This window comes from Heptranchias perlo, unplaced genomic scaffold (genome assembly GCF_035084215.1).
Source record: "Heptranchias perlo isolate sHepPer1 unplaced genomic scaffold, sHepPer1.hap1 HAP1_SCAFFOLD_201, whole genome shotgun sequence".
Taxonomy (NCBI): Eukaryota; Metazoa; Chordata; class Chondrichthyes; order Hexanchiformes; family Hexanchidae; genus Heptranchias; species Heptranchias perlo.
The window spans coordinates 270,020-293,774 of record NW_027139217.1 but is presented as its reverse complement, the minus strand read 5'-3'; the positions used below and the strand labels follow the sequence as shown (position 1 = coordinate 293,774).

Sequence of the window (23,755 nt, the reverse complement as noted above, 5' to 3'; positions counted from 1 at the left end):
TACTTCCCTTTTTGTTCACTTTATTAAAACAAAAATAAATACTCAATACACAATCCCAATTTCGATTACAGAGTTTAACAAAACTCAGTCACTAAATTTACAATATCTTTCAGTGGCCAAATCCACGGAACCTTTGTTCGGACTGCACTGCACCCAGAATCAAGGAGTGATCAGCTCCCTCCATCTCTGGAGGTTCCCCCACACACGTCTGAGCTCTTCTCCCTCGTAGGCGGTTTCTGTCCCACATTAAGTTTCCACAGGATCGCTCGAAGACAAGGTCACTGTTAAATTTACAAAGAATGTCTCTCGCTCAACACAGTGGAGCACAACATGGTCAAATATCCCATGATGCACCAGCACGCTGACCGTCAACATTTCCCTTCAGTCCTTTTATTCATCAATCTCGAAACTCCCTCCTCGAGTGGATCAGATTGATCCAGATCCACTTTTAATGAGTGATCTGATCATCGCTGATTGTCGAGTGCTCGTACAGTCTGAACGAACGGATACTCACACTTGTGCAGTATCTAACAGGACATTAGACAAAGGATGATCATTGGTGGAAGCCATATCACCGTTCCATTTCCACTTGTTGTCGAGCAGGGACTATTTGTCTCTGTCTGTGTCAGGTCGATTTAAAAATCCCGAGTGCAACAATCACCAGTCCAATCTGAATTATCAATAACAACATCGATGTGATCCTGACCCACGGATATTGTCCATTGTTATCAACAATCTCCACCCTTCATGATCTCCAAACATTTGGGGGGTGTATCAGTTGTGGAGAGTCCCAGTGGGCAGAAGTGGTCTGACTTAGGACGTTGTGTATCCGTAGACCCAGATGGAGATATTGAGAAGTGTTGATAGTTTCATGTTGAACAGCCACCCCAGGAGACTTGGTCTTTAACAGTCTACACATCAGGAGAAAGAGAAAACACGGGCAGTAATGGCTGTTCTTTGTTAATCCCTGATCCTCCCTCTCTTTCCCTTCGGAACCTCAGAAGGGTTGTCCCCAGGATCGCTTCCCCTTTAATGACATCCTGGGCAGGGAGAGATAGTCGTCTCCCTCTCAATTGCTGTCGGCCCCTTCTCTCTGGTGAGGACGATGGAGCTCGGGGGAAGGGCTCATCGTCCCAACACCGGGGTCGTTCCCCCCATGGGATATTGTCCAATGGGATTTCATTTATTGAACCTGCTGGGGGCGGATTCTGGTTGGGAAATGCTTTTCGCTGGTTAACATGGAACCACTTTTCCTTTTGCCCATCATCACCTTGTACAGCGATGGGCTGGCCTTGTCCACTATGGGTCTGGGCCTTGATAGGTCGCAGAGAATGGGCCGGTCTGGTCATAAGTCTTGACCAGAACCTGTTGGCCGATCTGTCCCATTCCATAGGCCGCACTTTTCCATCAACGTACATTTTAACCCCCAGCGTGCTGCATCTCCTCCCCGGTGAAATGACTTCCTTGGTCTGAATCAATGGATCACCGGACTGTCAGATCACCAGACTGCCAGATCACCAGACCACCAGATCACCAGACTGCCAGATCACCAGACCGCCAGATCACCAGACCGCCAGATCACCAGACCGCCAGATCACCAGACCGGCAGATCACCGGACTGCCAGATCAACAGACTGCCAGATCAACAGACTGCCAGATCACCAGACTGCCAGATCACCAGACCGGCAGATCACCAGACTGCCAGATCACCAGACTGCCAGATCACCAGACTGCCCCTTTAATGGGGTGAGAGTTGTGACTGGACCAGAATGTCACACTGTAGGTGCCTGGTGTGCCTGATAAAGGAAGTGATTCCTTAAGCCCTCCAGTCCGACCCATGCTCCGACCCGGAATAATAAACCAGCCTTAACTGTTAATCCCTTTCTCTCTTCACCCGGGCTCGGAGGGGAGATTCCCTCCTCCAGTGAATTAATCACTTGCTGGATTTGGATCTCCTCAGCCTGCGTCTCCTTCAAATCCCCCAGAGTCAGAGGATCTTTCAGGAAGGTCACAATCTCTGCTGGGGAAGCTCTCGTTCGAGGGTCCCACTGAATTCCATTCTCTCCCCCTTCTTTGACCAACTGCTCTGCCCTCTCATTTCCTTCCCACCCACTCCCGTTCCTGGTGTGAGCTTTAACTTTCTGTGATGTAATTTGCCCTGCGTACGATTTAATGTGTGAGGAAACGGACTGAAGTCGTGGGGGGGGCCGATGGGAAAAGCTTCCCATCCGCTGATGGAAAACCTCTCTTTTCCCAGATGGGTGAGGATTCCGTCCGGGAATCTGAATCGATGGCGGCTGGGAGCTGAACCTGGCTCATCTGGGTCATCATCTCGATAATCACTGCTGATTCAGCTGTTTGAGCCCAGAGCGGGGATGGTCACAGTCGGGAGATCTCCTTTCCCTGTTGTGGAAATATATCCCACAGCCAGTTAGGTGTAACCCCTCTCTTTGCTCGTCAGGAGCCGCCAACAAACACTGGAGTAGAGTTGGGAATTTTCTGGGCCTTGAATCGGTCCATTCCCCAGATCGGTGGTTACCTTATAACGGTGGGGCCGACCCTGATACAGCAGCTTTCCGGGTCAGTTCGGGTCAGTCTCTGGTGTGTTTGTCCACGGTATCTCTACCCTGGAGGAGGAAGGTCCACCTCACTGGTCAGTTATTGAGACTGACCCATCTTTCAATCTCCCATCGAACAATAACTCGGTCGGGGAGTGAGATGTGAACAAATGCTCGGCCAATGATGTCAGTGAAAAGCTGCACCGGTCCAGAATGTGGCTGAGACGTGCCCTTCACCTGCTGAATAATTAACCTGGACCGGCCTTAGGACCCAGGAGACACACGCTACAGGACACAACTTCCCCGGTGTCTCCTGCAGCAATCCAGCTGGCAGAGCAAACTCGGAAACTGCCACTTGGAGTGAGGAAGGGCCTTCTGGGGTGGCTGTTGTAAGACGGGAGCTGTGTGAAGAGCAGCTTTTAGTTTCCCCACTGCCTCTGTGCAGGCAGGCGTCCAGTCCCAGGGCGCATCCGTCTTTAGCAAGGCAAATAAGGGAGTGCTGAGAGTCACAGAGTCTGCTGTCCAGTCCCTCCAATACCCACCCGAACCCAGGAAAGATGGGACCACCTTTACTGAGGGAGCCTGGGGAACTCCGGCAGTGTTTGTCCTTTCCCTCGGGCTCTGCTTTTCCCATCCTCCCCCCACCCCGCCCGGGGTCACTGTGACCCTCCCCTCCCCCGGGTCACTGTGACCGGACCCTCCCCTCCCCCGGGTCACTGTGACCGGAACCTCCCCTCCCCCCGGTCACTGTGATTGGACCCTCCCCTCCCCCGGGTCACTGTGACCCTCCCCTCCCCCGGGTCACTGTGACCGGACCCTCCCCTCCCCCCGTTCACTGTGATTGGACCCTCCCCTCCCCCGGGTCACTGTGACCCCCCCCTCCCCCGGGTCACTGTGACCGGACCCTCTCCTCCCCCGGGTCACTGTGTCCCTCCCCTCCCCCCGGTCACTGTGATCGGACCCTCCCCTCCCCCCGGTCACTGTGATTGGACCCTCCCCTCCCCCGGGTCACTGTGACCCCCCCCCTCCCCCGGGTGACTGTGACCCCCCCCCGGGTGACTGTGACCGGACATTCCCCCCCCGGGTCACCGTGACCCCCCCCACCCCCGGTCACTGTGACCCCCCCCGGGTCACTGTGACCCCCCCCCCCGGTTCACTGTGACTCTCCCCTCCCCCGGGTCACGGTGACCGGACCCTCCCCCCCGGGTCACTGTGACCGGACCCTCCCCCCCGGTTCACTGTGACCCCCCCCCCGGGTCACTGTGACCCCCCCCCCCCGGGTCACTGTGACCCCCCCCTCCCTCGGGTCACTGTGACCCCCCCCCTCCCCCGGGTCACTGTGACCCCCCCCTCCCCCGGGTCACTGTGACCCCCCTCCCCCCGGGTCACTGTGCCCGGACCCCGTCTCTTTGTCTCCTCTCCTGTCTCCCTCCATCAGTGATCCTGGTGCCGGGGACACTCGGAATCGCCCCATGGAATGTGTTATCGAGCTCTCTCCCAAACTCTGCCAAGTCAGGGTCCAATCCTGCCCGGCCTCTTTCCTCACCAGCCTGATCTCCCTTCCAGTCCTGCCCACAGTCCCGAGCAAGGTGTCCCGTCTCCCTACAGTTGGAACATTTCATCCCACTGCTCCCTCTCACCCTGACACTTGTATTTATGGGTTTTTCTGTTGGTTTCCCGCTCCCTTTCTTATCCTGACCCTGTTTCTGAGTCCCTGGTCCCTCATTTTTCCGAGCTGTGACCAGACTTACCCCGGGCTCACCACCCACTTTCCGGTTTTCCCAGGTTCGGGTCATTCTCTGAAGGACCCACGCCTCACTCTGGTTCGCCTCCTCTGGGATCGAATCCCACAAGGGCAGACGGCAAATAGGGTCGGGCCTGACCGTTCAGGCTTCTAAACCAGTGGCTCACTGTGGGACGCTGCCCGAAGACCCACCGTTCAATCCTGGACCGTACACCCGATCATAGAGTCGTTATAATCGATTGGCAAACACCTCGCGATATTCACTGGGCCCCTGATGGTATTTTTAGACCCTCAGTGGGCCCCTGATGGTATTTTTAGACTCTCAGTGGGCCCCTGATGGTATTTTTAGACCCTCAGTGGGCCCCTGATGGTATTTTTAGACCCTCAGTGGGCCCCTGATGGTATTTTTAGACCCTCAGTGGGCCCCTGATGGTATTTTTAGACCCTCAGTGGGCCCCTGATGGTATTTTTAGACTCTCAGTGGGCCCCTGATGGTATTTTTAGACCCTCAGTGGGCCCCTGATGGTATTTTTAGACCCTCAGTGGGCCCCTGATGGTATTTTTAGACCCTCAGTGGGCCCCTGATGGTATTTTTAGACTCTCAGTGGGCCCCTGATGGTATTTTTAGACGCTCAGTGGGCCCCTGATGGTATTTTTAGACTCTCAGTGGGCCCCTGATGGTATTTTTAGACCCTCAGTGGGCCCCTGATGGTATTTTTAGACCCTCAGTGGGCCCCTGATGGTATTTTTAGACCCTCAGTGGGCCCCTGATGGTATTTTTAGACCCTCGGTGTGTTCCCTTCTATTAAACCCGATCGCTGTTAATCCAGCTTCCTGTGTTTGTCGCCAATCCCCGGAACCATTTTTACGGTTTGCTGTCAGCGCTCCAAACAGCCCCCCCAAGGTCCACGGTAACAATCTCACTTCCCCCCATCATCCATGCCGCTGGGCACAGCCGTTTGTTCCCCTTCTACACAATGTCTCATCACGTCCCCTTTCCTGTCAAACTCGGGGACTTGTTTGGCTCGTTCCTGAAGGACCTGCTGACTATCCAGTCCTACATAGTGACTCACTCCCTCTCCTGGGTCTCTGTCTGCGTCCTCTCTCTTTACCTGAATCACTGGCTCCATAGGTGGGGGCAGCTCTCTGAGTCTGGGCTCACAATCCCCACTATGGGACTGTGCTGCCTTCCCTGCCAAATCTTCCCAGTCTCCCTCATCCAACTCCCTTCCTTCCCCCTCTTCACCAGGCGGCACTATCGTTCACACTATCCCCCCTTTTACTCTCAACACCGCCGGGAACTTTAGTGTCTCTCGCTGACAGTGAGTGCGACTCACTTCATCTCCCTCCCCAACCTGTTTAACCAACTCAAACTGGCTTCTCACTGTTGCTCAGAAATCATCATGTTCTCTTCGCAATTTCAAACACAAGAGTTCCTGATTATTATTCAGAGCTTTAAATCTCTCAAGTTCTCTGTCCTCACTGAGAACCTTTGTCTGGAAATACTCAACGTGGTTTTCGAGAGACTGGACTCGTCTCTCCACCATCTCTTTATTCTTCCCCTCTTTGTCCAAAGCCTTTTCCTTGTCTCTCTGCTCCTGTTTAAAAATCTCTTCCTTCATTCCCAGTTCTTTTTCAAAACCCTCTGGGCGCTAAATTGGCCCGTGTATCGCCCGTTGTTTCGGTGCTCCACCTCCCTCCAGTCCGAAAAACAACCTTCTTCTCCTGCCGCTCCGTCCTTGTTTTGGACTGAATGCCCATCGCTAAGAACCATACGGCTTTCTCTTGTTTCTCTTTAAGTTCCTTGTCCTGAATTAATTGATGAAATCTCCCCTGACACGCCCTCATCGTGTCTGCCTGGCTTTCCATGCCCTGAAACTCTTCCTCCCACTTCGGAAGTTTCTCAGCTATATGGGCAGATATTTGTCCTTCCATATCGGCCATAACAGCACTGAGCTCAGACAGAGCTCACTGTCTGCGGTAGTTTACACTCCTTTTAAACTCAGGATCCACGTCACGCACTGAAACCTGAAGCATTTTCTCATTAACCCTGTGAGGCTCGGCTTAAACAAGGTACAGAGTGGAGAGAGAAACTTCGATAAACGTCGATAAAATTAGACAAACTTAGTCACAGACACAAAGAGTACTTCCCTTTTTGTTCCTTTTATTACAACAAAAATAAATACTCAATACACAATCCCAATTTCGATTAAAGATGTTAACAATACTCAGTAACTAAATTTACTCCATCATTCAGTCGCCAAATACACACAACCTTTGTTCGGACTGTACTGCACCCAGAATCAAGGAGTGATCAGCTCCCTACATCCTCCCATCTTCCACCCTCCGTAAACTTCAACTCATCCAAAACTCTGCTCCCGTATCCTAACTCACACCAAGTCCCGATCTCCCATCACCCCCTGTGCTCACTGACCTACACTGGCTCCCGGTCCGGGAACGCCTCGATTTTAAAATTCTCATCCTTGTTTTCAAATCCCTCCATGGCCCTCGCCCCCTCCCTATCTCTGTAACCTCCTCCAGCCCTACAACCCTCCGAGATCTCTGCGTTCCTCCAAATTGTGCCTCTTGTCCGCCTCCCATTCCCTGTACGGGGCCCCGGTCCCTTCACTCCCTGTACGGGGCCCCGGTCCCTTCACTCCCTGTACGGGGCCCCGGTCCCTTCACTCCCTGTACGGGGCCCCAGTCCCTTCACTCCCTGTACGGGGCCCCGGTCCCTTCACTCCCTGTACGGGGCCCCGGTCCCTTCACTCCCTGTACGGGGCCCCGGTCCCTTCACTCCCTGTACGGGGCCCCGGTCCCTTCACTCCCTGTACGGGGCCCCGGTCCCTTCACTCCCCGTACGGGGCCCCGGTCCCTTCACTCCATGTACGGGGCCCCGGTCCCTTCACTCCCTGTACGGGGCCCCGGTCCCTTCACTCCCTGTACGGGGCCCCGGTCCCTTCACTCCCTGTACGGGGCCCCGGTCCCTTCACTCCCTGTACGGGGCCCCGGTCCCTTCACTCCCTGTACGGGGCCCCGGTCCCTTCACTCCCTGTACGGGGCCCCGGTCCCTTCACTCCATGTACAGGGCCCCGGTCCCTTCACTCCCTGTACGGGGCCCCGGTCCCTTCACTCCCCGTACGGGGCCCCGGTCCCTTCACTCCATGTACGGGTCCCCGGTCCCTTCACTCCCTGTACGGGGCCCCGGTCCCTTCACTCCCCGTACGGGGCCCCGGTCCCTTCACTCCCCGTACGGGGCCCCGGTCCCTTCACTCCCTGTACGGGGCCCCGGTCCCTTCACTCCCCGTACGGGGCCCCGGTCCCTTCACTCCCTGTACGGGGCCCCGGTCCCTTCACTCCCTGTACGGGGCCCCGGTCCCTTCACTCCCCGTACGGGGCCCGGTCCCTTCACTCCCTGTACGGGGCCCCGGTCCCTTCACTCCATGTACGGGGCCCCGGTCCCTTCACTCCCTGTACGGGGCCCCGGTCCCTTCACTCCCCGTACGGGGCCCCGGTCCCTTCACTCCATGTACGGGGCCCCGGTCCCTTCACTCCCCGTACGGGGCCCCGGTCCCTTCACTCCCCGTACGGGGCCCCGGTCCCTTCACTCCCCGTACGGGGCCCCGGTCCCTTCACTCCCCGTACGGGGCCCCGGTCCCTTCACTCCCCGTACGGGGCCCCGGTCCCTTCACTCCATGTACGGGGCCCCGGTCCCTTCACTCCATGTACGGGGCCCCGGTCCCTTCACTCCATGTACGGGGCCCCGGTCCCTTCACTCCCCGTACGGGGCCCCGGTCCCTTCACTCCCCAATCAGGCCCAGTCCCTTCACTCCCTGTACGGGGCCCCGGTCCCTTCACTCCCCGTACGGGGCCCCGGTCCCTTCACTCCCCGTACGGGGCCCCGGTCCCTTCACTCCCTGTACGGGGCCCCGGTCCCTTCACTCCCCGTACGGGGCCCCGGTCCCTTCACTCCCCGTACGGGGCCCCGGTCCCTTCACTCCCCGTACGGGGCCCCGGTCCCTTCACTCCCTGTACGGGGCCCCGGTCCCTTCACTCCCTGTACGGGTCCCCGGTCCCTTCACTCCCTGCACGGGTCCCTGTCCATCACTGGACTGTGTCGGAGTTTCCCACATGTCTATGGGAAGTCTCTAATGTTCTGCCATTTGTGCTGTAACATTTGAACCTGCTCATCCCCGTGTGGGACAGATCCTGTCCTCATTTCCTACCTCTCTTCTTCCAGACAACGGCACCAATGACGAGAGCAATCAGGGCGATGGCAGCAAGAACAATTCCAACAATTAAACCCAGATTCGGTCCCTCTGAAGATCCCGGAGTCACTCGGAACGTCCCATCTGTGGGGGGAATAAGGAGGAGGAGAGAAATGAATAACGACAGTCGCTGCTGATTAGGAAGTAATGAGACCAAAGCTGTGCCTGAGACTGAGTTCGATTCGAGTCTGCGATGTGATGGGCAGTCTGATCAGAGCAAGTTGGAGGTTAGAAAGTTCAGCGTGGCTTTGATTCCACTCCTGGGAAGCACTTTGGGACGTTTCTCTCCATTAAAGGCACTTTATAAATACAAGTTGTTGCTTGTCTGCAGATATTGGAATTACCCATCAGTCCAAAGTCATTACTAGTCCCCTCCACAAGTGATGAATCCCCAGCACAGTCTCAGAGTCGGCTGGTGGAAGTATAGTGATGGGTGATACGGCCTTTCTATGGAAGGTTGAGGAGTTCAATGGACTAACGGCCTCCTTCACCTGACACACAGATCCCAGCCAGTCAATAACTCAGTGTAACCCAGGTATATGGTGCTGCTCATTATAGACAGGCAGGTTTGGAAATCTCTTGTATTTCTGAATAAAATTTCCCCGTCACAGGTACAGAGGGTATAATTTCAAAGTTTGCAGCTGACACGAAACTCGGAAATGTAGTAAACAATGTGGAGGATAGTAACAGAGTTCAGGAGGACACAGACAGACTGGTGAAATGGGCAGACACATGGCAGATGAAATTTAACACAGAGAAGTGTGAAGTGATGTATTTTGGAAGGAAGAATGAGGAGAGGTGATAGAAACATCTTTAATCCTCAGCCTCAGACTCTCCCCCTGCACTCACTGATCCTCTTACCCCAGTCTCGGGTCTCCACTCCTGCTTTGCTGCTGTGATCCACCTGACAGGAGTAGGTGGCTCCGTCCTCGGGCCCGATCTCAACCCATCTCTTGATCTGGTAGGTGCCATCGTGGTTGGGCAGGATGCCAGTGGAATCAGTGTCTGAGATCGGCCGTCCATTTCTCAGGAGGGTGAGTTCGATATCTCGAGGGTAAAACCCCGTGACCAGGCAGGAGAGTTGGGCCGGTTTAGAGTCTGAGGCCTTGTCCACAGAAAGAAACACTTGGGGAGTAACTGAGAGTAAAACAGATCAGAGCCGAGTCAGTGTGAGACAGGGAACGGTACAAACCCCTTTAAACTGGGGATTAGACCCCAGGGAACGGGACAAACCCCTTTAAACTGGGGATTAGACCCCAGGGAACGGGACAAACCCCTTTAAACTGGGGATTAGACCCCAGGGAACGGGACAAACCCCTTTAAACTGGGGATTAGACCCCAGGGAACGGGACAAACCCCTTTAAACTGGGGATGAGACCCCAGGGAACGGGACAAACCCCTTTAAACTGGGGATTAGACCCCAGGGAACGGGACAAACCCCTTTAAATTGGGGATCAGACCCCAGTCCCCCCCTCACTCACCGACTCTCACTCCCCCCTCACTCACCGACTCTCACTCCCCCCTCACTCACCGACTCTCAGTCCCCCCCTCACTCACTGACTCTCACTCCCACCCTCACTCACCGACTCTCACTCCCCCCCCTCACTCACCGACTCTCACTCCCCCCCCTCACTCACCGAATCTCACTCCTCCCCTCACTCCCCGACTCTCAGTCCCCCTTCACTCACCGACTCTCAGTCCCCCCCTTCACTCACCGACTCTCACTCCCCCCTCACTCACCGACTCTCAGTCCCCCCCTTCACTCACCGACTCTCACTCCCCCCCTCACTCACCTACTCTCACTCCCCCCTCACTCACCGACTCTCACTCCCCCCCTCACTCACCGACTCTCACTCCCCCCTCACTCACCGACTCTCACTCCCCCCTCACTCACCGGCCCTCAGTTCCCTCTCTCCGTACTCGAGGTATTTCCTCAGCCACTCGATGCACTCCCCCTCCAGGTATCCCTTCACCCCTTGGTTCCGGGGCGTGTCCTGGTCTCACTTGTTCTTGGTGATCTCTCCCCACTGTACCGGTGTTACCCACACCATCTGATCCCTGTCGAAGTTGATGAAATCCTCCCCGTCCCAGGCGTACTGAAAGAACCCACTGGTGATCCCATCATCCCCCAGATCACAGCCGGTCATCTGCTGGATCATGTGGATTCCTGTCAATCAAACACAGGGGGTCAGTCAGACCCAGTCCGAGACCCCGTCCACCATCCCATCACCACCCAGCTCACAGTCGGAAATCAGCTGGGAAGCCGGGGGTGGGGGGAGGGGGGCAGTGGGCAGATGGGTTACGGAGACAATCAGTGTATTTAAAGGACCCCCCGGACCCCAACCAGTGTATTTAAAGGATCCCCGGACCCCGATCAGTGTATTTAAAGGACCCCCGGACTCCGATCAGTGTATTTAAAGGATCCCCCGGACCCCGATCAGTGTATTTAAAGGACCCCCGGACCCTGATCAGTGTATTTAAAGGACCCCCTGGACACCGATCAATGTATTTAAAGGACCCCCGGACCTCGATCAGTTTATTTGAAGGACCCCCGGACCCCGATCAGTGTATTTAAAGGACCCCCCGGACCCCGATCAGTGTATTTAAAGGACCCCCGGACCCCGATCAGTGTATTTAAAGGACCCCTGGACCCCGATCAGTGTATTTAAAGGACCCCCGGACCCCGATCAGTTTATTTAAAGGACCCCCGGACCCCGATCAGTGTATTTAAAGGACCCCTGGACCCCGATCAGTGTATTTAAAGGATCCCCCGGACCCCGATCAGTGCATTTAAAGGACCCCCTGGACCCCGATCAGTGTATTTAAAGGATCCCCCGGACCTCGATCAGTGTATTTAAAGGACCCCCGGACCCCGATCAGTGTATTCAAAGGACCCCCGGACCCCGATCAGTGTATTTAAAGGACCCCCTGGACACCGATCAATGTATTTAAAGGACCCCCGGACCTCGATCAATGTATTTAAAGGACCCCCAGACCCCGATAAGTGTATTTAAAGGACCCCCCGGACCACGATCAGTGTATTTAAAGGACCCCCCGGACCTCGATCAGTGTATTTAAAGGACCCCCGGACCCCGATCAGTGTATTTAAAGGACCCCCGGACCCCGATCAGTGTATTTAAAGGACCCCCGGACCCCGATCAATGTATTTAAAGGATCCCCGGACCCCGATCAGTGTATTTAAAGGACCCCCCGGACCCCGATCAGTGTATTTAAAGGATCCCTGGACCCCGATCAGTGTATTTAAAGGATCCCCGGACCACGATCAGTGTATTTAAAGGATCCCCGGACCCCGATCAGTGTATTTAAAGGATCCCCGGACCACGATCTGTGTATTTAAAGGACCCCCGGACCCCGATCAGTGTATTTAAAGGATCCCCCGGACCCCGATCAGTGTATTTAAAGGACCCCCGGACCACGATCAGTGTATTTAAAGGACCCCCGGACCCCGATCTGTGTATTTAAAGGATCCCCGGACCCCGATCAGTGTATTTAAAGGACCCCCGGACCCCGATCTGTGTATTTAAAGGACCCCCCCGGACCCCGATCAGTGTATTTAAAGGACCCCCCGAACCCCGATCAGTGTATTTAAAGGACCCCCCGGACCCCGATCAGTGTATTTAAAGGACCCCCCGGACCCCGATCAGTGTATTTAAAGGACCCCCGGACCCCGATCAGTGTATTTAAAGGACCCCCGAACCTCAATCTATATATTTAAAGGACCCCCTGGACCACAATCTGTGTATTTAAAGGACCCCCCGTGCTCCCAGCGAGTGTCCCGATCGTTCCTGAACTTATAGTAAGAGGTGTGTTTTCGGTCCGCCCGAGAAAACCACTTCCACGGGTCGTGATGAACCCGTGCCCGGTCGGTGAGATGTGGGAAGAACGTAACATTCGTGCTGCCTGGTGATTTACCTGATTGCTGCGTCCAGCCAGCACTCCCTGCACTGTGAGTGGCTGCTCACCAGCAGGGGCCCAGATATCACGAGTGGCTCGCACCACTTAAAGGGAAGGTGCAGTGTGTCTGCAGGAAGTGGAGGAAGTCAATGGTGAAGTGAATCTGTGCTGCAATATCGTGAAACACGATGATGATGGGAACTGTGGAATTTTTAATGAGCAACAACTGGGCTGCTCAACGTTTGAGGGACTCTGATATTTGCAAAATATAAGATACGGGTTCGGACAGAGTCTGAACGGAGATCAGACATCGCACACGTAAAACACAGATACAGGTCCCCTCCCTATGTTTACAAACGGTTGAGTTATGTTAAAACATTGAATAAAGGTTGCACATTACTAAATCCCACATCCTCCAATCTGCAGGTCAGACCTCACCAATCTGCCGATCTGAGTTGGTACCAGGCCTGTGAGAGTGCGTGCACCAAGGTTCTCTGATGATGCACGAGAGACCTTGGTGCAAGAGGTGGACAGAAGGAGGGACATCCTATATCCGCGGGGGGTCAAGAGGCCCTCCAGATATATGCTCCCAAGGCAGCGGGGGACGAAGTCAATGCCAGGCCCACAGCATCATGAACATGGACGCAGTGCAGGAAGAAGTTCAATGCTCTGACATGAGTGGTCAAGGTGAGTGAGGTCAACTGTCCAGTGGTGTCTCCAACCAACTGCCCCACACACGACACCCCCATCACCCACATACCAACAAACTCTTTCCATCAGTACTCAACTCTTCCCACCAGAAGCTTCCTCTCACCCTCACACATTACCACTGCTGCAAGCCACCCACCCACAACACACAGGCCACACGCACTAGCTATTCAACCATGACAGGCTCATCACCCAAACATCTTGCAGGACACTCACCGACACACGTCCCACTTTCTTGCAGGAGAAGGTGGTGCATAACAGGAGACAACAAGTGGCAGTGGCTCCATGGAACATGAACCGAGTGTCCACTCTCAGGATGACAGCACTCCTGTCCCATCCCTGCCACTTCGCCAGTGCCCTTGCTGTTGCCTGTCAACTAAACCAGCCCGCTCCCTGTTGAGTATTGAAACTTTATTACAGGAACAAAGGAACAGGACGAGGCCATTTGGCCCCTCGAGCCTGTTCCGCCATTCGATGAGATCATGGCTGATCTGTGACCTGAGTCCATATCCCCGCCTTAGCCCCACATCCCTTAATATCTTTGGTGAACAAAAATCTATCAATCTCAGATTTAAAATTACGAATTGAGCTCGCACCAACTGCCATTTGCGGAGGAGAGTTTCCAAACTTCTCCCACCCTTTGAGTGTCGAAGTGTTTCTTAACTTCACGGGGTGGGGGAATAGAGAGACACGGGGGGGAATAGAGAGACACGGGGGGGGGGAATAGAGAGACACGGGGGGGGAATAGAGAGACACGGGGGGGGAATAGAGAGACACGGGGGGGGAATAGAGAGACACGGGGGGGGAATAGAGAGACACGGGGGGAATAGAGAGACACGGGGGGGAACAGAGAGACACGGGGGGGAACAGAGAGACACGGGGGGGAACAGAGAGACACGGGGGGGGGAATAGAGAGACACGGGGGGGGGAATAGAGAGACACGGGGGGGGAATAGAGAGACACGGGGGGGGGGAATAGAGAGACACGGGGGGGGGAATAGAGAGACACGGGGGGGGGGGAATAGAGAGACACGGGGGGGGAATAGAGAGACACGGGGGGGAATAGAGAGACACGGGGGGGGAATAGAGAGACACGGGGGGGGAATAGAGAGACACGGGGGGGGAATAGAGAGACACGGGGGGGGAATAGAGAGACACGGGGGGGAATAGAGAGACACAGGGGGAATAGAGAGACACAGGGGGAATAGAGAGACACGGGCTGCGGGGGGGGTGGGGAGTAGAGGGAGTTTGACAGTGTAGATGCTGAGAGATTGTTTCCCCCTGTGAGAGTCTAGAACTCGGGGGCATTGTCGCAGGATTCAGGGTTGGCCATTCAAGACTGAGATGAGGAGGAATTTCTTCACTCAGCGGGCTGTGAATCTTTGGAATTCTCTCCCCCAGAGAGCTGTGGATGGTCAGTCATTGAATATATTCGAGGCTGGGATGGAAACAAGGGATATGGGGATCGGGCGGCAAAGTGGAGTTGAGGTCGAAGATCAGTCATGATCTGATTGAGACCAAAAAGGTAACCTGTGTGTGGAGGGGGAAGATGTGGGTTTGGTTCTTAATGAATACTTTGCGTCTGTCTTCACAAAGGAGAGGGACGATGCAGAGATTGTAGTTAAGGAGGAGGAGTGTGAAATATTGGATGGGATAAACAGTGAGAGAGGAAATATTAAGGGGATTAGCATCTTTGAAAGTAAACAAATCACCAGGCCCGGATGAAATGTATCCCAGGTTGTTGAAAGAAGCAAGAGAGGAAATAGCGGAGGCTCTGACCATCATTTTCCAATCCTCCCTGGATACAGGCGTGATGCCGGAGGATTGGAGGACTGCTAACGTTCTACTGTTGTTTAAAAAGGGAGAAAGAGAGAGACCGAGTAATTATAGGCCAGTCAGTCTAACCTCAGTGGTGGGCAAATTATTGGTATCAATTGTGAGGGACAGGATAAACCGTCACTTAGAAAGGCACGGGTTAATCAAGGACAGTCAGCATGGATTTGTTAAGGGAAGGTCATGTCTGACCAACTTGATTGAATTTTTTGAGGAGGTAACAAGGAGGGTCGATGAGGGTAGTGCGTTTGATGTAGAATACATGGATTTTAGCAAGGCTTTTGACAAGGTCCCACATGGCAGACTGGTCAAAAAAGTACAAGCTCATGGGATCCAAGGGAAAGTGGCAAATTGTATCCAAAATTGGCTCAGTGGCAGGAAGCAAAGGGAAATGGTCGACGGGTGTTTTTGTGACTGGAAGGCTGTTTCCAGTGGGGTTCCACAAGGCTCGATACTGGGTCTCTTGCTTTTTTTGATATATATTAATGATTTGGACTTAAATGTAGGGCCATGATTAAGAAGTTTGCAGATGATACAAAAATTGACCGTGCGGTTGATAGTGAGGAGGAAAGCTGTAGACTGCAGGAAGATATCAATGGACTGGTCAGGTGGGCAGAAAAGTGACAAATGGAATTCAATCCAGAGAAGTGTGAGGTAGTGCCTTTGGGGAGGGCAAACAAGGCAAGGGAGCACACAATAAATGGGAGGATACTGAGAGGTGTCGAGGAAGAGAGGGACCTTGGAGTGCATGTCCACAGATCCCCGAGGTAGCAGGACAGATAAGGTGGTTAAGAAGGCAGATGGAATACTTTCCTTTATTAGGCCAAGGCATCGAATATAAGTGCAGGGAGGTTATGCTGGAACTGTATAAAACATTGGTTAGGCCACAGCTTGAGTACTGTGTACAGTTCTGGTCACCACATTACAGGAAAGATGTGATTGCACTAGAGAGGGTACAGAGGAGATTTGCGAGGATGTTGCCAGGACTGGAGAATTTTAGCTATGAGGAAAGATTGGATGGGCTGGGGTTGTTTTCTTTTGAACAAAGGAGGCTGAGGGGAGATTTAATTGAGGTACTGTGAGCAGTTCTGGGCACCGCACCTTCGGAAGGACATATTGGCCTTGGAGGGAGTGCAGCGTAGGTTTACTAGAATGATACCCGGACTTCAAGGGTTAAGTTACGAGGAGAGATTACACAAATTGGGGTTGTATTCTCTAGAGTTTCGAAGGTTAAGGGGTGATCTGATCGAAGTTTATAAGATATTAAAAGGAACAGATAGGGTGGATAGAGAGAAACTATTTCCGCTGGTTGGGGATTCTAGGAGTCGGGGGCACAGTCTAAAAATTAGAGCCAGACCTTTCAGGAGTGAGATTAGAAAACATTTCTACACACAAAGGGTGGTAGAAGTTTGGAACTCTCTTTTGCAAACGGCAATTGATACTAGCTCAATTGCTAATTTTAAATCTGAGATGGATAGCTTTTTGGCAACCAAAGGTATTAAGGGATATGGGCCAAAGGCAGGTATATGGAGTGAGATCACAGATCAGCCATGATCTTATCAAATGGTGGAGCAGGCTCGAGGGGCTGAATGGCCTACTCCTGTTCCTATGTTCCTATGTTCCCCGGTGTATAAAATTATGAGGGGCAAGGACCTATTTCCCTTAGCAGAGAGGTCAATGCCCAGGGGGCATGGATTTAAAGTAATTGGTAGAAGGATTAGAGGGGAGCTGAGGTGAATTTTTTTCACCCAGAGGGTGGTGGGGGTCTGGAACTCACCGCCTGAGAGGGTGGGAGAGGCAGAAACCCTCAACTCATTTAAAAAGTACCTGGATGTGCTCCTGAAGTGCCATAACCTACAGGGCTACGGACCAAGTGCTGGAAAGTGGGATTAGGCTGGGTGGCACATTTTTGGCCGGCACGGACACGATGGGTCGAATGGCCTCCTTCTGTGCCATAAATTTTCTACGATTCTATAATTCTATGATTCTATGAATGGCGGAGCAGGCTCGAGGGGCCGGATGGCCTACTCCTGCTCCTATTTCTTATGTTCTTATGTCACACAGTGGGGGAGGGGGTGGAACTTCCTCACTTCCAGGGGGAGCAGCCCTGCCCACTCCTGACCCCGGGATCAGCCCGAGTGCGGTTTGAGGCCGAGGACTCACCGCCCGACTGGTTGGTCCGAGTCCATGACCGTCAGAATATCGCATGTCAACCCCTGGCCCCGCCCCCTGACCCCGCTCCCTGCCCCCTGACCCCGCTCCCTGCCCCCTGACCTCGCTCCCTGACCCCGCTCCATGCCCCCTGACCCCACTCCCCGCCCCCTGACCCCGCTCCCTGCCCCCTGACCTCGCTCCCTGCACCCTGACCTCGCTCCCTGACCCACTACCCGCCCCCTGACCCCGCTCCCTGACCCCGCTCCCTGCCCCTGACCTCACTCCCTGACCCCACTCCATGCCCCCTGACCCCACTCCCCGCCCCCTGACGCCGCTCCCCACCCCGACCCCACTCCCCGACCCATCTCCCCGCCCCAGCTCCCTGACCCCTGACCCCGCCCCGACCCCGCTCCCCGACCACGACCCCTGACCCCGCTCCCCGCCCCGACCCTGCTCCCCGACACGCTCCCTGACCCCGCTCCCCGCTCCCTGACCCCGCTCCCCGCTCCCTGACCCCGCTCCCCGCTCCCTGACCCCGCTCCCCGCTCCCTGACCCCGCTCTCCGCCCCCTGACTCCGCAGGAAGAGCCCGAGTGCGTTGGGAGGGAGTGAACTCACCGACCGACTGGTTGGTCCGGGTCAGGAGGATCTGAATATAATCCTTCATCCACTGTTCCTCGCCTCGCACCAGCTGTTTCTTCCGCTCCCAGTTCTCGGGCCCCTCCCTCTCCTCCATCCACCACAGCCGTGGGATCAACTCCCTCCGCTCGCTGTCGTACATCACAAACTGGGCCTCGTCCACATACCCGACAGCAACAAACTGCGGCAGACCAGGGATCGGGGTCATTGCGGTCAGAAAATACCGGAGAGAGTGAGAGCCTGAAACACAGAGAGAGAGATCAGGGCATGAACCCCAGAACACCAACCCCAGAGAGAGAGAGATCAGGGCATGAACCCCAAAACACCAACCCCAGAGAGAGAGAGAGATCAGGGCATGAACCCCAAAACACCAACCCCAGAGAGAGAGAGAGATCAGGGCATGAACCCCAAAACACCAACCCCAGAGAGAGAGAGAGATCAGGGCATGAACCCCAAAACACCAACCCCAGAGAGAGAGATCAGGGCATGAACCCCAAAACACCAACCCCAGAGAGAGAGAGAGATCAGGGCATGAACCCCAAAACACCAACCCCAGAGAGAGAGAGATCAGGGCATGAACCCCAAAACACCAACCCCAGAGAGAGAGATCAGGGCATGAACCCCAAAACACCAACCCCAGAGAGAGAGAGAGATCAGGGCATGAACCCCAAAACACCAACCCCAGAGAGAGAGAGAGAGATCAGGGCATGAACCCCAAAACACCAACCCCAGAGAGAGAGAGAGAGATCAGGGCATGAACCCCAAAACACCAACCCCAGAGAGAGAGAGAGATCAGGGCATCAACTCCAAAACACCAACCCCAGAGAGAGAGAGAGATCAGGGCATGAACCCCAAAACACCAACCCCAGAGAGAGAGAGAGATCAGGGCATGAACCCCAAAACACCAACCCCAGAGAGAGAGAGATCAGGGCATGAACCCCAAAACACCAACCCCAGAGAGAGAAAGAGATCAGGGCATGAACCCCAAAACACCAACCCCAGAGAGAGAGAGATCAGGGCATGAACCCCAAAACACCAACCCCAGAGAGAGAGAGATCAGGGCATGAACCCCAAAACACCAACCCCAGAGAGAGAGAGAGATCAGGGCATGAACCCCAAAACACCAACCCCAGAGAGAGAGAGATCAGGGCATGAACCCCAAAACACCAACCCCAGAGAGAGAGAGAGATCAGGGCATGAACCCCAAAACACCAACCCCAGAGAGAGAGAGAGATCAGGGCATGAACCCCAAAACACCAACCCCAGAGAGAGAGAGATCAGGGCATGAACCCCAAAACACCAACCCCAAAACACCAACCCCAGAGAGAGAGAGAGAGAGAGATCAGGGCATGAACCAACAAAATAACACAGACTCCCTGTAAATAATCCCCAACACAACACAGAGTCCCTGAACATTTACCTGAGGAAGGAGGAAGTCTCCGAAAGCTTGTGAATTTAAAATAAAATTGCTGGACTATAACTTGGTGTTGTAAAATTGTTTACAATTGTCAACCCCTGTCCATCACCGGCATCTCCACATCAACACAACACAGGCTGAGGGAGAGGGGCCTGGGGTATCACACCCCCTGACAGACTGAGGGAGAGGGGCCTGGGGTAACACACCCACTGACAGACTGAGGGAGAGGGGCCTGGGGTAACACACCCCCTGACAGACTGAGGGAGAGGGGCCTGGGGTAACACACCCCCTGACAGACTGAGGGAGAGGGGCCTGGGGTAACACACCCCCTGACAGACTGAGGGAGAGGGGCCTGGGGTAACACACCCACTGACAGACTGAGGGAGAGGGGCCTGGGGTAACACACCCACTGAGGGACTGAGGGAGAGGGGCCTGGGGTAACACACCCACTGAGGGACTGAGGGAGAGGGGCCTGGGGTAACACACCCACTGACAGACTGAGGGAGAGGGGCCTGGGGTAACACACCCACTGAGGGACTGAGGGAGAGGGGCCTGGGGTAACACACCCCCTGACAGACTGAGGGAGAGGGGCCTGGGGTAACACACCCACTGACAGACTGAGGGAGAGGGGCCTGGGGTAACACACCCACTGAGGGACTGAGGGAGAGGGGCCTGGGGTAACACACCCACTGAGGGACTGAGGGAGAGGGGCCTGGGGTAACACACCCTCTGACAGACTGAGGGAGAGGGGCCTGGGGTAACACACCCCCTGACAGACTGAGGGAGAGGGGCCTGGGGTAACACACCCCCTGACAGACTGAGGGAGAGGGGCCTGGGGTAACACACCCACTGAGGGACTGAGGGAGAGGGGCCTGGGGTAACACACCCCCTGACAGACTGAGGGAGAGGGGCCTGGGGTAACACACCCCCTGACAGACTGAGGGAGAGGGGCCTGGGGTAACACACCCACTGACAGACTGAGGGAGAGGGGCCTGGGGTAACACACCCCCTGACAGACTGAGGGAGAGGGGCCTGGGGTAACACACCCACTGACAGACTGAGGGAGACGGGCCTGGGGTAACACACCCCCTGACAGACTGAGGGAGAGGGGCCTGGGGTAACACCCCCCCTGACAGACTGAGCGAGAGGGGCCTGGGGTAACACACCCACTGACAGACTGAGGGAGAGGGGCCTGGGGTAACACACCCACTGAGGGACTGAGGGAGAGGGGCCTGGGGCAACACACCCACTGACAGACTGAGGTAGAGGGGCCTGGGGTAACACACCCACTGAGGGAGAGGGGCCTGGGGTAACACACCCACTGACAGGGACTGAGGGAGAGGGGCCTGGGGGAACACACCCACTGACAGACTGAGGGAGAGGGGCCTGGGGTAACACACCCCCTGACAGACTGAGGGAGAGGGGCCTGGGGTAACACACCCACTGAGGGAGAGGGGCCTGGGGTAACACACCCACTGACAGGGACTGAGGGAGAGGGGCCTGGGGTAACACACCCACTGACAGACTGAGGGAGAGGGGCCTGGGGTAACACACCCCCTGACAGGGACTGAGGGAGAGGGGCCTGGGGTAACACACCCACTGACAGACTGAGGGAGAGGGGCCTGGGGTAACACACCCACTGACAGACTGAGGGAGAGGGGCCTGGGGTAACACACCCCCTGACAGACTGTGGGAGAGGGGCCTGGGGTAACACACCCCCTGACAGACTGAGGGAGAGGGGCCTGGGGTAACACACCCACTGACAGACTGAGGGAGAGGGGCCTGGGGTAACACACCCCCTGACAGACTGAGGGAGAGGGGCCTGGGGTAACACACCCACTGACAGACTGAGGGAGAGGGGCCTGGGGTAACACACCCCCTGACAGACTGAGGGAGAGGGGCCTGGGGTAACACACCCACTGACAGACTGAGGGAGAGGGGCCTGGGGTAACACACCCCCTGACAGACTGAGGGAGAGGGGCCTGGGGTAACACACCCACTGACAGACTGAGGGAGAGGGGCCTGGGGTAACACACCCACTGACAGACTGAGGGAGAGGGGCCTGGGGTAACACACCCACTGACAGACTGAGGGAGAGGGGCCTGGGGTAACACACCCCCTGACAGACTGAGGGAGAGGGGCCTGGGGTAACACACCCACTGACAGACTGAGGGAGAGGGGCCTGGGGTAACACACCCCCTGACAGACTGAGGGAGAGGGGCCTGGGGTAACACACCCCCTGACAGACTGAGGGAGAGGGGCCTGGGGTAACACACCCCCTGACAGACTGAGGGAGAGGGGCCTGGGGTAACACACCCACTGAGGGACTGAGGGAGAGGGGCCTGGGGTAACACACCCCCTGACAGACTGAGGGAGAGGGGCCTGGGTTTGCTGACGACACTAAATTAGGAGGGACAGGAAATAGTGTAGACGGGAGCAGGGAGTTGTGAAGGGACAGAGACAGATTAAGTGAGTGGGCAAAACTGGGGCAAATGGAGTTCAATGTGGGAAAGTGTGAGGTCATCGACTTTAGACCGAAGAAAGATAAATCAGAGTATTTTCTACACGGTGAGAAACTAGGAACTGGAGAGGAACAGAGAGATTTGGGAGTCCAAGTCCAGAAATCATTAAAAGCCAGTGGAGATACAAAAAGGATTGGGAAAGGCTAATGGAACGTTGGTCTTTATCTCGGGGGCTGGAATACAAAGGGGAGGAAGTTATGTTCCAGCTGTGCAGAGCTCTGGTCAGACCACATCTGGAGACTGTGTTCAGTTCTGGGCACCGCACCTCAGGAAGGATAGATTGGCCTTGGAGGGGGTGCAGCCCAGATTCACCAGAATGATCCCGGGGCTAAAAGGGTTAAATTACGAGGACAGGTTGTACAGACGAGGCTTGTATTCCCTCGAGTTTAGAAGATTGAGGGGTGATCTGATCGAGGGTGTTTAAAATGTTAAAAGGATTTTATAGGGTAGATACGGAGAAACTACTTCGTCCAGTCGGGGAGACAAGAACAAGAGGACGGAATCTTCAAATTCGAGCCAGGCCGTTCAGGGGTGAAACCAGGAAGCATTTCTTCACACAAAGGGTGGTGGGAATCTGGAACTCTCTCCCCCAAAAGGCTGAGCATTCTGGGGGTTCATTGGAGCTTTCAAAACTGAGATTGATCGATTTTTGTTGGGTCAGGACATCAAGGGATATGGAGCAAAGGGGGAAAATGGAGTTGTGCTGCGTGTGTCCGTGTCCCCCCATCCCTCACTCCACCCCATGGTCTCTCCCTCTATCACACTGTTTCCAGCACCCCTTCAATCATGGTCTCTCTCTCTCCAATACCCAGCCTGGCACTGAGCCCCTCTCAGACCCCATTACCCACTGACCGAGGGTTAATGCCCCAATACCCAGCCTGGCACTGAGCCCCTCTCAGACCCCATTACCCACTGACCGAGGGTTAATGCCCCAATACCCAGCCTGGCACTGAGCCCCTCTCAGACCCCATTACTCACTGACCGAGGGTTAATGCCCCAATACCCAGCCTGGCACTGAGCCCCTCTCAGACCCCATTACCCACTGACCGAGGGTTAATGCCCCAATACCCAGCCTGGCACTGAGCCCCTCTCAGACCCCATTACCCACTGACCGAGGGTTAATGCCCCAATACCCAGCCTGGCACTGAGCCCCTCTCAGACCCCATTACCCACTGACCGAGGGTTAATGTCCCAATACCCAGCCTGGCACTGAGCCCCTCTCAGACCCCATTACCCACTGACCGAGGGTTAATGCCCCAATACCCAGCCTGGCACTGAGCCCCTCTCAGACCCCATTACCCACTGACCGAGGGTTAATGCCCCAATACCCAGCCTGGCACTGAGCCCCTCTCAGACCCCATTACTCACCTGCAGAGACCCCTCCACACAGAACGACCAGAACTATCAGTCCAATCATTGCTGCTTCCCTCGACAGGCTGGGATGAGCAGTTTGTGGGAAATCCTTTTCCAGGAGACGGTCTCCTCTGTCCCTGTGCTAACACTGTACCTCCTGGTCTCTCCCTCTCTCTGTCCCTGTGCTAACACTGTACCTCCTGGTCCCTCCCTCTCTCTGTCCCTGTGCTAACACTGTACCTCCTGGTCTCTCCCTCTCTCTGTCCCTGTGCTAACACTGTACCTCCTGGTCTCTCTCTCTCTCTGTCCCTGTGCTAACACTGTACCTCCTGGTCTCTCCCTCTCTCTGTCCCTGTGCTAACACTGTACCTCCTGGTCTCTCCCTCTCTCTGTCCCTGTGCTAACACTGTACCTCCTGGTCCCTCCCTCTCTCTGTCCCTGTGCTAACACTGTACCTCCTGGTCTCTCTCTCTCTCTGTCCCTGTGCTAACACTGTACCTCCTGGTCTCTCCCTCTCTCTGTCCCTGTGCTAACACTGTACCTCCTGGTCTCTCCCTCTCTCTGTCCCTGTGCTAACACTGTACCTCCTGGTCTCTCCCTCTCTCTGTCCCTGTGCTCACACTGTACCTCCTGGTCTCTCCCTCCC

General features: G+C 55.3%; 1 pseudogene; it reads right to left on the bottom strand.

Annotated features, from left to right (window-relative positions):
• Positions 1–23,502, bottom strand: LOC137310047 (major histocompatibility complex class I-related gene protein-like; annotated as a pseudogene).
• Between the last annotated feature and the right edge of the window lie 253 nt (positions 23,503–23,755).